We start from the raw sequence: 11,463 nt of genomic DNA, 5'->3' as shown, positions 1-11,463 counted from the left end.
GCGCGCTTCAGTCGCTAATTCGGCAACCAAGTTCCAACCCCTGACGTGGCTCCCAAACGAGCCATAGATCCCCGTGCAGACGACGTTTGTCCCCGACCGTCTGCTCCAGATTCCCCTCTCCTTGCAGCCCCTGCTGCTCCTCCTCCTGCTGCCGATATCACCTCGGCAGGGCATACCGAAACTCTGTCGGTTAGGAAAGTGTTGTCCTCCCCACCGTCCTCATCAATTCCCAAAAAGAGCGACGGCGTCATTGGCATCTACTGCACATTGCTCCGCGCTCATGGCATCAAAGGTGAAGCTCTCCAAGGGGCTTCCCTCGATGATCTGCGAGTCCTTGTTCGACTCGTTACCTCACTCCCGAAGGAAAAATCCTTGGTTGTGCCGCCCCACTGACCGGCCGCTCAGAGCGGCTTCCCCCATGATCCGTTCTCGGATTATTACCCGTTTGGGGTGACGTCTGGATATCGACGTCATCCGGTAGCTTTTGGATAATAAAATGAATCACCTGCATATCCCCCGTTACCTTCACTTTCCTCCTCTTTTCTTCCCGCGTACCGTTCGTTAGCGAAACGCGGAACGGTACATGCAGGTACACTCTTCCTCGAATGTCGGGCTGATCCATTGTCCGGCTGAACTCCTCGTCGAGGAAACTATGTCCTCTTTGGAGTCTCCGACTCCGCCCGTTTCCTCAGACTTTTAATTTCCTGCTCTTTTTTTGTATGCGCCCCGCCTCTGCGGTCGCATCCCCATTCTGCCATTTCCTTCTCTTTTTCCTCGTCAAATTTCCCTCCTCTTTCTCGCACATTCTCCTTCTCCCATTCTCCATGTACGCCTCCCTCTTCTCCTCTTCAATTTGTACACTTGCCATCCTCCTATCACAGCGTGCGTATCCCATTTTACTCCTCTTCTCCTTGTACACCCGTTGTGTATTTTTTCTTTTTCCTTCCTCCACTGTATTCAAGGGCGGGAAGGCTTGGTTGACCTTCATGAAGACCCTGTTTATTGATCTGTAGTGAGACCCGATTAATTGATCTCTTTCTGACGTGGTTTCGAGACTTTGACCTGTTCGGTTACACCCCTACGACGTTGAACCTCCTACCCCTGCTTCTTCATTGCGGCTTCAGCAACCCACGGCTCATCACGGGTGCCCCGTCGTCGGTCACCTTCTCTCCCCTTTCGCCCCGCTTGTCCGAGCGGATAGGTGTTCAGTTGTCATTCTCTCTTTTCCTTCCCTCCTCTTTTCTAGCAAGTTTTACGCCCCCTCGATCCTCCTCGACAGCTCCGATACATCACCACTCTGCTCGAGTTAGGCCATATCTGGTCCGTCTCGGGGACGCCTTTATCGAAGGGCTCGCTCGATTCCTTGATAGGGGATTTGTCTTCTCATGTATCGTTGGACCGGCGCTTGGTCGCTTACATCCTATCCCGTCCTCCTCGAATTTTGTCACTCTAGGTCTGCGCCTTACCCTTCAAAAAAATATAGCGTTGAGGGTTCTGGTGCGTGATCGAGGTTCAATTCCCTTCTTGGCGATGCGTCCGGTACGAATGACGAGGTACATGCCTCGCTTTTTGGTGTCTTGCAGACTCCTTTCCTTTCCGTGTGATGGTCCCCTTGCACTGTCCATGGGGGAAATAAAATACGGTCCACGCAATACTTGCGACGTTGTCCTTCGACCCTCGCTACGACGTCACTGTAGACGCCCGTTTCGACGTACCATTTCATTATCGTCGAGGTATTGTCCTCCTTGTGTAGATGGTTTGATGAGTCGTGCGCGAGAGCTCCTCAGACTTCCATTCTATCAGCGTGCCGACGGCCGTCAATTCTCTTGCTGTCCAAATTTGCCGACGCGTACATTACGTTGGGACCTAGATCCCCTTTCCTTAGATTTCGCAATTTGATCATCTTGCGTAACAACGATCGGAAACGGTGCCGATCCTCGGCTTGGGGACGTCGTCGCGCGTCAAGCTCCACCGGGTTGAAGTATCTCGCACGAAATTAACACGTGGACAAGTGTCCTAATTTGTCCTGATCCCGTTGCCGAAATTCAGGCGAAATAAGCATTCTCTTCGTTATTTTTCTGGCGTGGGGCCCTAGAGTTGAGGAAAATTTCAACCTCCTTTTCTTCCTTGCCTTAGTTCTGAGGGGATGTGTTTCTCCGCCCGGGCTCGATTGGAAGTGTCCTTTACCTCTCCCCGACACGGACGCATGTTGTCTCTCCTCATTCCTGCTCTCAGCGCACTGTAGTTCGCCCATGTCGGCTCTTACTCATCACCGACGGTGAACCACAAGACAATGCGGTGGACTGGCTGGACCTCTTCTGTATGTCCCACATGGCTCTCGTCGAGGGGCGGGGTCGTTTTCCCGATGGTAAGGAAATGAGCTGGGTGCTCGAATTTCTCCCCAACTTCCCCTACGACGTCCACAAAAAAAATCATGTCCCTGTCGAGTGCCGGGAGACATCTGCATCGTCAGCGTCGGGTTGGCGTTCTCGCATGATATTAAGACGGAACATCCCTTCCAATGCGTTCTGCCCTTCCCTGCAAGTACTGTAGAATTAGTAAGCGTCCTCTGAAGGTCGCCGGAAGCAACTACGTCGTTCTCCTTCGTGCTGGTGAACTCTCACCCTCCACGCGCAATACAATTCACATGGACCTTATTTTTTTTGGTACGACCTCCCTCAATCCAATACATAGAAATTTTAGCTTCATAGCCCTCCGTCCGTCATGACCTCGTTTCAGGGGACCAACTCTCCAAATTCGCCCCTTTTTGTAAGCGTCCTGCCCTTGCGGCTGTTAGAAACAACCGTCGGTACAAACAGAGAAGCCGTCGGCTCCGGCAACATCGTGATGACGGATCCTCGTCTAGGGCATAACTTCGGGCGTTGTGGTGTCCTTTGTCGGTCAGATTATTCTCCGAATACTCGCGCGGTACTCTCTCTGAGGCAGACATTCGAAGTCTCACGAGTTGACGTTCTTGTACAACTTACGAAAAAGGCCCGCTATCCTTCTCGACGTGACACACAGTGTAATAAATTAATTACAATCGACGATTCACCGGGCCTCCTCGATCTTGGGCGTCCCATTTGCTCACACGGGACCCGGTACGCTTGTTCCCCGTTTTCCGCGGTGCGGGTTTCTTGTTCTCTACGTCACAAAAACAAAACAAAGAGGCAAAAACAAAAACAGAAACAAAAACAAAAACAGAAGAAAGACATGAGGGGGGCGGTCGGTTACGATAGTAATCGGGTAAGTAGATCGCTCTTAGCGCAGGAACGTCATGTGCGTGACAGTGTCTGTCCCTGCTGATCCTGTTCAACAACAGTTTTCCTAGATGAGGACGTCGGTATTGGAAGAGTAAGTGTTACAAAACGGGCTTGTCACACAATGTTGCCGTCGACCTGTGTCTTTCGCGTGGTCTTCGGTCTTAGCAGATAGAGGGCGTCTGTCCCCTATATGTACACGCGATAGCTTAGTTGCACGCGGTCTCGGCGGGTTCAGCGCAGCAGGGGTCCGTGTGGACCCCATGTTCTCGCTCGTCGAGCGGGGTTTAGGCGTTGCGAACGAACTTGGCAAGTGCTCTCATGTGCGATCGATCGCAACTTCGCCGGTGCCAAACCCCGAGCATTTGTGCGGTCGGCGATGGGGATTACCAACAACGTTTCGTACAAGTGCGGGCTTTTTCCTTAATTGCAGTTAATTTTCCGACGTATGGCCGGAGTTCAGTCTGCGACTCGTGCTGATCATTTGACAGCTTACCAGCGGAGAGCCCCAATTTTTTTGATTAAATCACGCCCCATGAGGGCGGATCATCGATCTAGGCGTCACGTTACGTGCGCGCGGCGGCCGCGTGTGATCGTATCCAAGGAGGTAAAGTACCTCAGCCTGAGACTAGAGTAAACTTTCCCTTCCACGGCATGGCCGCGCAGGCCATTTCATTCATGGGCGGGGGTCCCAGGCAAAATCGCTTGAGTCATTTCGTTTCCCTTCTCCTCACTCCGAGGGGTCTCGTTTCCGGCGACTGTCCTTACTCTCTCACTCCGCGACGCTGTTCACCGCATCACTTCCAACTCGAGAGCCTCCTGATGGGGACCATCCCCAATACAATTCCAACATTTCACTCGCGGTCTTATCGCGTCCCGCATCATTCACTTTCTCTCGATCGGCCTCCCTCGCATGCGCCTCTACATCAACTGCATCTTTTCCCCTCCTTCTCCCTCGACTCGAGGGTAACCCGCTCGTCAGTCCCTTTTTGCAAAGGCGTTCCCGACGGAAAACTGCCTTACTCCTCTCGCTCCGACTTTCCTTGCTTACGGACCCCTTCGTTTCGAATTTCTGACTCTTCCGTGTTCCGTAACCTGCTAATTCTATTGACGATGCCCATCCCGCTTGCGCGTGCGCGACCTGCGGCGGCAAGGGTAACTTCTTCCTTCGAAAATACGTGACGGCCGCACTGCGTGGTAATTGCTCAATGGGCTCCCACGTCGCGTCCTCGAGCGTATAACCGTACCATTCCACCTTGAGAATCAAATTACCATTTTGATAATCGTGGTCGACGACCCGGTCGATTACGTATTCCGTGTTTTCCGTTTCCTCTCCTTTCTCTAAACGGGTTCCTTCCCCCTTCTGAAGATCTTCCAACTCATCCTCTTCTCTGGCCTTTCCGAGCTCGCGTAGGTCTGGAGGTGTCTCCGCTGTCGACGTTTGACCAACTAAATTATCCTGGTCCCCCGTCGTAAGCGCACGGGTGTGACGACGTTCCTCGTCCTCCATTACCTCTCCTTCTTCGTTTAACTTCGGCTCTCCCAGGAACTGTGGCGCTTGACGTAGGCCAGTTATCGGCGCATAGTCCATCGGGCTTGGGGCTAACTCCACCCTATCTCGCGATACGCGTTCCTCCTGATCGCTAATGGCAATGACTACCGTATGTTGATGCGATCTTCTGACCTGATAAGGTCCTGTGGCGACTGGTGCCAGCTTGTGTTTCGGTTGGCTAGCCGTGCCCTGCTCCTTCCGAAGGAACACGTAGGACCCCGGTGGGATCTCATATTGCGGTTTGCGAAGGCGTGCGTCGAAATTTCGCTTGTACCGGGCTTGTTCCTTTCGCAAACTCCTATCGGCGCTTCGCATTAGGCTCTCCAACCACGACTGCCATTTCAGGTAGTATGCTCGTGACGAGCTGAAGCTCTCCAAAGTTGGCTGCGCCTGTAACGCAATGCTTCTCGGCGCCCGAGCTAACGCCAGCTCGAAGGGCGCAATGTTCGTAGTTCGATGAACCTGCGTGTTGTATGCGAACGTCACAGCGTCGCTAAATAAGTCCCAGTCCTTGGGATGCTCTCCAACATATTTTTGCAACGCGGAAGTCAGCGTGCGGTTAAACCTCTCAACTTGGCCGTTGGCTTGCGGGTGGTACGTAGTCGTGAACACATTGCGTATGCCGAGAATTCGGCAGACATTGTGAAAGAACCGGGTCGTGAACTGTGTTCCATTGTCGGACAGCAGCTTGACCGGCGGTCCGTACACGAATACCCAATGGTGAACGAAGGCTTGTGCGATGTGCGCAGCTGATATCTTCTTCAACGGTACGGTTCGTACCAATTTCGAGTATCGATCGCTGATCACGAGAATATACCGATTTCCTCGTTTAGTTGTAATTAGCTCGCCAAGGATGTCGATGGCGACAAATTCCAGCGGCGCTTTGGGCGTGAACAGCTTCATTTCCTTCGTGTTTTTTCTTAACTTCACCCTTTCCCTCGCACATGCGGCGCAATTCTTCGCGACTGCGTAGCAGTCTAGGGCCATCGTAGGCCAGTAAAAATATCTTCTCAATGTCTTGTAAAGTTTCCTGCCTCCCGGGTGGCCTGCCAATTTTGCGTAATGGCTTAACCGTAGGACGCGGTCCCTTAACGATTGTGGTATTACCACTTGTACAAACTCTGCCGCGGTACGGCATAGAGTTTCTTCGAATTCCTCGGCCTCCATGCTAAACGTTCTCACCTTTCCGGCGTCCATTTCTTCCTTGATACGGTTGCAGAAGGGGTCGACGGCTTGCTCGCGAATGAGCTCCTCCGGAATGACAGCTTGGTAGTGATGGAGGCGATCAGCGGCGGTCCCCCCCTCAAGAGCGAGGATGTCGTCTAACGCGTCAAAACTGTCCTCGCCCTCCACTGTACTCTCGGCCGGTTCGGCCATAAAGCATGGGATTTCGTCGTCGATTTCGTCGACGGTTTCTCGTGCGGTCCGTAACCTTGACAATGCGTCCGCCTGGCTGTTAGCCTTTTCCTTTTTGTCCTTGCTTTCAAAATCGAATTCCGAGAGGCGTAGCCTCCATCGCATTAATCTCCGGCTGGGGTCGGTTACGTTCATCAACCACCTCAATGAGGCATGGTCGGTATGCACAATGAAGTGCTCGCCATATAGATATGGTCGTAAAGTCTGTACGACCCAAATTACCGCTAGACATTCTTTTCCTGATACAGAATAGTTTCTCTCGGCTGCGGCTAACGTTCTTGAAAAGAACCCGATGGGTTTGCGTTGCGCATCCGGGTGCGTTTGAAATAGTGCAGCGCCTATTTGATAGTCGCTTGCATCGGTATCTACCGAGTAGGGTAGGTCCTTCTTCGGCAGCGCCAACACCGGCGGTGCCAAGATGGCGTCCTTGAGCTTATGAAAAGCTTTCTTGCACGGTTCGTCGAATCCTTCCAACTGGACCGGTTGTCCTTTCTTCAGTAGTTGGTTTAGAGGCTGCGCAATTTTCGCATAATGCGGAACTAACCTGCTGTAGACATTGGAAAGTCCCAGGAAGCTTCTAAGCTGTGTTTGTGTTCGCGGGTGCCGCACTTGTTCCAACGCGGCGGTTCGTGTGACATCTACTTCTAGCGTACCTGGGCGGACGACGTGGCCCAGGTACTTGATCTTTTCGACGAAAAATTCGCACTTGCGAAGCTTGAGCTTCACACCTGCCTTTTCTGATACGGAAAGTATTTCATCCACGTGCACGATGTGCTCCTCCCACAACTTGCTAAAAATTAGTATGTCATCCAGATACACCAAACAGCATTTCCAACGGAACGGAGAGAGCAGGATGTCCATTGCTCTCTGGAACGTCGCTGGCGCGTTGGTTAGCCCGAAGGACATTCTTGAGAAGCGATACAGACCTGAGTGACACGAAAATGCGGTCTTGTCGCGGTCGCACTCAGGGATAGGCATCTGCGAATATCCCGAGATCGCGTCCAACGCGGAGAAAACCTTGGTGTCACCAAGCGAGTCCAGGCATTCGTCTATGCGCGGCAAAGGGTACGTGTCCTTCACCGTCACTGTGTTCAGCCTACGTTAGTCTACGCAAAAAGGCATTGACCCGTCCGGCTTGGGCACCAGCAACATGGGCGACACCAATTCTGACTGCGCTGGTTCTATCACTCCTGCCTCTAAAATCTTCTGTACTTCTGCATCTTCTACTTCGCGGGCTTTAGGCCCGGCCCGATACTGGGCTTGTGCGATGGGACGAGTCTCGGGGATCAACTCGATCCGAGGGACTGTGGTATTAATTTTACCAAGCGTCCCATCCCACATCCTTGAATACTTCTTCAACGTCCGACGGAACCGCTCGCGCAGCCGTTCCGGCACGTGGCTCAGGTCGAGGTCCTCCACGTCCGGCGGTGGGGGCTCAATCCGCTGCTCCGGCTTCGACGATGCCGTCGCAGAGAGCCCACTCGACCGTTCTTCTGGCTGGTCCTCGCGCGCTTGATCCGACGGTTCGCATCTTGTCTCGCCCTTAGGCGTCTTGGTGGAATTAGGAAAATTTTCCTTCTTCCTTTCTTGAATTCCGAGAACTTCACCAATGGTGGTTTTGCTCTCGAGCGCGGCCCTCGGGTGCGGTAATAATTCTGCCACCACTTGGCCTTTTTGCACCCTGACAGGGTACGTCCTAAAATTTGCAACGAGTAAACGAAATGGCCTGTCAGGCTCAACCTGAACGACACCATTCGTGCACGTGTGCTCAATCTCTATCAATGCATCATCATGCAAATAGAGTGCATTAAGCGCGTTACGAATCTTATTGTCATCCCATACCTCTTCAGGAAGGGTACGTTGCAGACCACTCTCACAACTCTGTAATTCATAAACTCAATACTGACTGTACATTGAAGAGATTCGATATCCAGCTGGATAGCCGTCCTGTCTAGACAGGACGCTACCTGAATTTGTGAGACGGAAAAGCAAATCTGCAATAAAATTGATATGTCCAACTTCAGAAACGATACTGCTTTACAATTGTTAATCAACTCTTATCGCCAAAAGAGGAAGATCTTTTCATTGCCTTGTTACTACTTTATTCAGACAGAGGTATTCCCCGCCGTGGCCTCCAACTGAAGCAGGGCATCGAAATCATTGTTTCGAGGAGGATGCCAGGCGGCCGTCCTCTACTGCAGTTCAAGAAGGGCTCTCCCGGTTCGCCGTACGTTCTCAATTTTTCTCGAACCATCGCTTTAAATTCTCTAAACGTTTTAAACGGGAAGCAGTACGTTTCAATACTGTTAACGGCAACGTTTTAACAACGCACTTGGAAACGATCGACAAAATAATTTACGAAAGCAACATTGACGGGTCGAAGATTTGAAACTGTGATGAGACCAGGGCAACACCGGGAAGGAACAATAGTAGGTATATATGCTCGAGCGTCCCTTAAACATTCAGGATCATGCGATGCCAACATAAGGCACTTTTTAGGCCCCAATGGGGTCGTTTTTCATTCTGTTTTTAGTGCTGTAGGGGCCCTCGGCCCGCCTGTGTTTGTCTTCAAAGGAAAGCGTATGCTCTACAGCGTTATCTGTCTTAACGAAGATCAGATGGTTCAGACGTATGCAGATTTCTTCCGACATAACGGCCTAATATGTATGCGGGAGAGAGAAGGTGGTGTCGCTTCTCAGAACTTCTCTTTATGGGTACTGTGCTTTATGGGTACTCTACTCAATCACTATCGCATCTTTTTGAAAGTGGCACCAGTATCAACCTTGATCCGCCACAGGGTTGGTACTGTACTGCCCCGATGGGCAAATTTGTGGGTTCAAAAATCGGACCCAAAATTGGAATCGTTGAAAACTCTCTGGAAATCAAGGTCCCGAGATTTGAGCGCCCACGCGCGCGCATGCATTTGCGCCTACGCCGGATCCCTACAAAGCTAGCATCTCCTATACCCGATAGCGAGTTAGTCCCCTCATGGTCATACAGATTCCATTAGTGCAATACGGCAAAGATTAGACTAATTAAGGATACTGTTGTTACAGAGCACCTAGTGTATACCTACGATAGAGCCGTGTACTTCAGTGCACAGACCCGGGCAACTGCAGCGTCTGTGCCACAGATCAAGAAAGGTAGATTGCAACGACCACTACCACACTGGAAGTTTATCAGGTTATGGCACCCAGGACGCTGATTGGAAACTAGTTAACGACTTGGACGATCCGTCACCGCTATAGTATCTGCTGTAGTCAATTCGACGCGAATTGCTTTCGGGCGTCATCTCTGCAGCCTCTGCAAGTTGTGCAGCAACCATCCGTGTGATTGTAGAGCATCGCTCCGATCCTCGTCGAGAAAAGAAGGCGCCTCGATCAGTAGAGACCGCAGAGCAAGAAGCAGCAAGAAGCAAGAGTGATGGACTCTGCAAGAGATGATGTCGTCGATACATCGAGATACCGAATCGCCTCACTGATGTCTGAGAACTTCTATCTCTAGGCGCACAAGATAGAGTTCATAATACGTGATAGAGGACTCTGGACCATCGTATCAAGAACTGAGCGTCCACCATCTGACGCTGCGGATCTAGCGAAGTATGAGAGAAGCAAATACCTGACGCTTACCACCATCGTTTTAACTATTGATGACTCGATCCGCGCTTCAGGAATCACCCTCTGCGACCCTAGTAAAGTATGGGAAACGCTTCAGACCATGTTCTCTACAGTGCCCGAGGCTCGCGTTGAGGCGTATCTAAATCAGGTGCAGAACGCACACATGGAAGAAGGTGAGAAGGTCCTTCAGTTCTCGAACCGACTGAATGAAATCGAGAACAAACTCGCTGCTATTGGAGACTGCCTTACTGAAACTGAGAAGAAGCGAGCGCTGTTTCGAGGTCTGACTGCGGCCTTCGCTATCCCTGCCGGAGTAGGTAAGGCCACTGGAAAAGGGTATCACGACGCTTTGGCTATCTCGTGGCCTGCGAAGTTGAACTTGAATTGCAATCTCCCTCTGGCGCTGGAAGCATAGGAACAACACTGAATATCAGGGAGAGGATTTGTGACTTCTGCAGGAAGGTCGGGCATCTGAAGCACGACTGCTTCTTTAATCCTTACACCCCGAGTTACATGCCTCAGCTTGCCAAGAGGCGCATTGGCAGACTGTGCAACTGTGGCCAACCGCGGGCTCCAATGAACAACCGCAGGAGGAACCACCATCACAAACCGTCAAGTGATGGTAGCAGCGCATACGTCGACATTTCAGTATCATCTACAAATGACCATACCAAAACGAATCTCGCCGGCACGCTGCGTGACAAATGGTACATTGACTCGGGGGCCTCCGCACACATGTGCAATGACATTTCACTATTCGAGATACTCGAGATGCCCACCAAAGGACATCGTGTATCTGTCAATACTGGAAAATCGGCAGACGTCGTTGGTACTGGTTCAATTATCTATACGACTACAATGCGTCGCACGACGAGTACAGTACGCCTCACTGGCGTTTTGTGTGTCCCAATGCTGGTCTGGGACTTGATATCCGTTAGCCGGATGAGGAAAGCAAAGCTGAAGACTACGTTTGACTCTGTCCACAATGGAGGTGGTATGTGTCATGTGACCACAAGAGACGGGAAAGTGGAGTACCTTCACGGATCGAACAAAGTACTGCTGGACTATTCGAAGCGGTGCTAAAGCTGAATCTGAAGGCCCTTGACTCTACGTTTGCGGTCTTTCAAATGGAGTGGCACCACTGGGCCATGCTAGCGAGTCGACAATGAAAAGTCTCTTCCTCTTCTACGTGGGATCCACCTAAAATACATAACGGATCTGCCTAATTGTGAACCCTGCAAACTCTCCAAGTCTACAAGGTCCCCTCGACCCTTGCGTTCAGAGTGTAGAATGACTAGATGGGCCTCTTGATCTGGTACACACGGATCTTATAGGACCCTTCAGAAATGCCGATACTTCATAACACTGTACGACGACACCTCTGTGTTCTCAATGGTGCGCTTCTTGAAGTCAAAATCCGAAACAAGAGCTGCTGTAAAGACAATGATACTTGAACTGGAGAGGATACAGAATGGTAAATGCGGAACGTCATTTGTAAAGCGGATACGGTCTCACAATGGAACGGAGTTCCTTTCCAAAGACCTGAAGCAATGGTTCCGTGATCGTGGCATTGTTCAGGAGTTCAGTGGACTGTATTCACCAGAGTCTAACGGCAAAG

Source organism: Chondrus crispus, genomic scaffold (assembly GCF_000350225.1).
Source record: "Chondrus crispus Stackhouse genomic scaffold, scaffold_150, whole genome shotgun sequence".
NCBI classification, from domain to species: domain Eukaryota; phylum Rhodophyta; class Florideophyceae; order Gigartinales; family Gigartinaceae; genus Chondrus; species Chondrus crispus.
The sequence above is the reverse complement of the archived record's forward strand: the minus strand, read 5'-3'. Positions refer to the sequence as shown.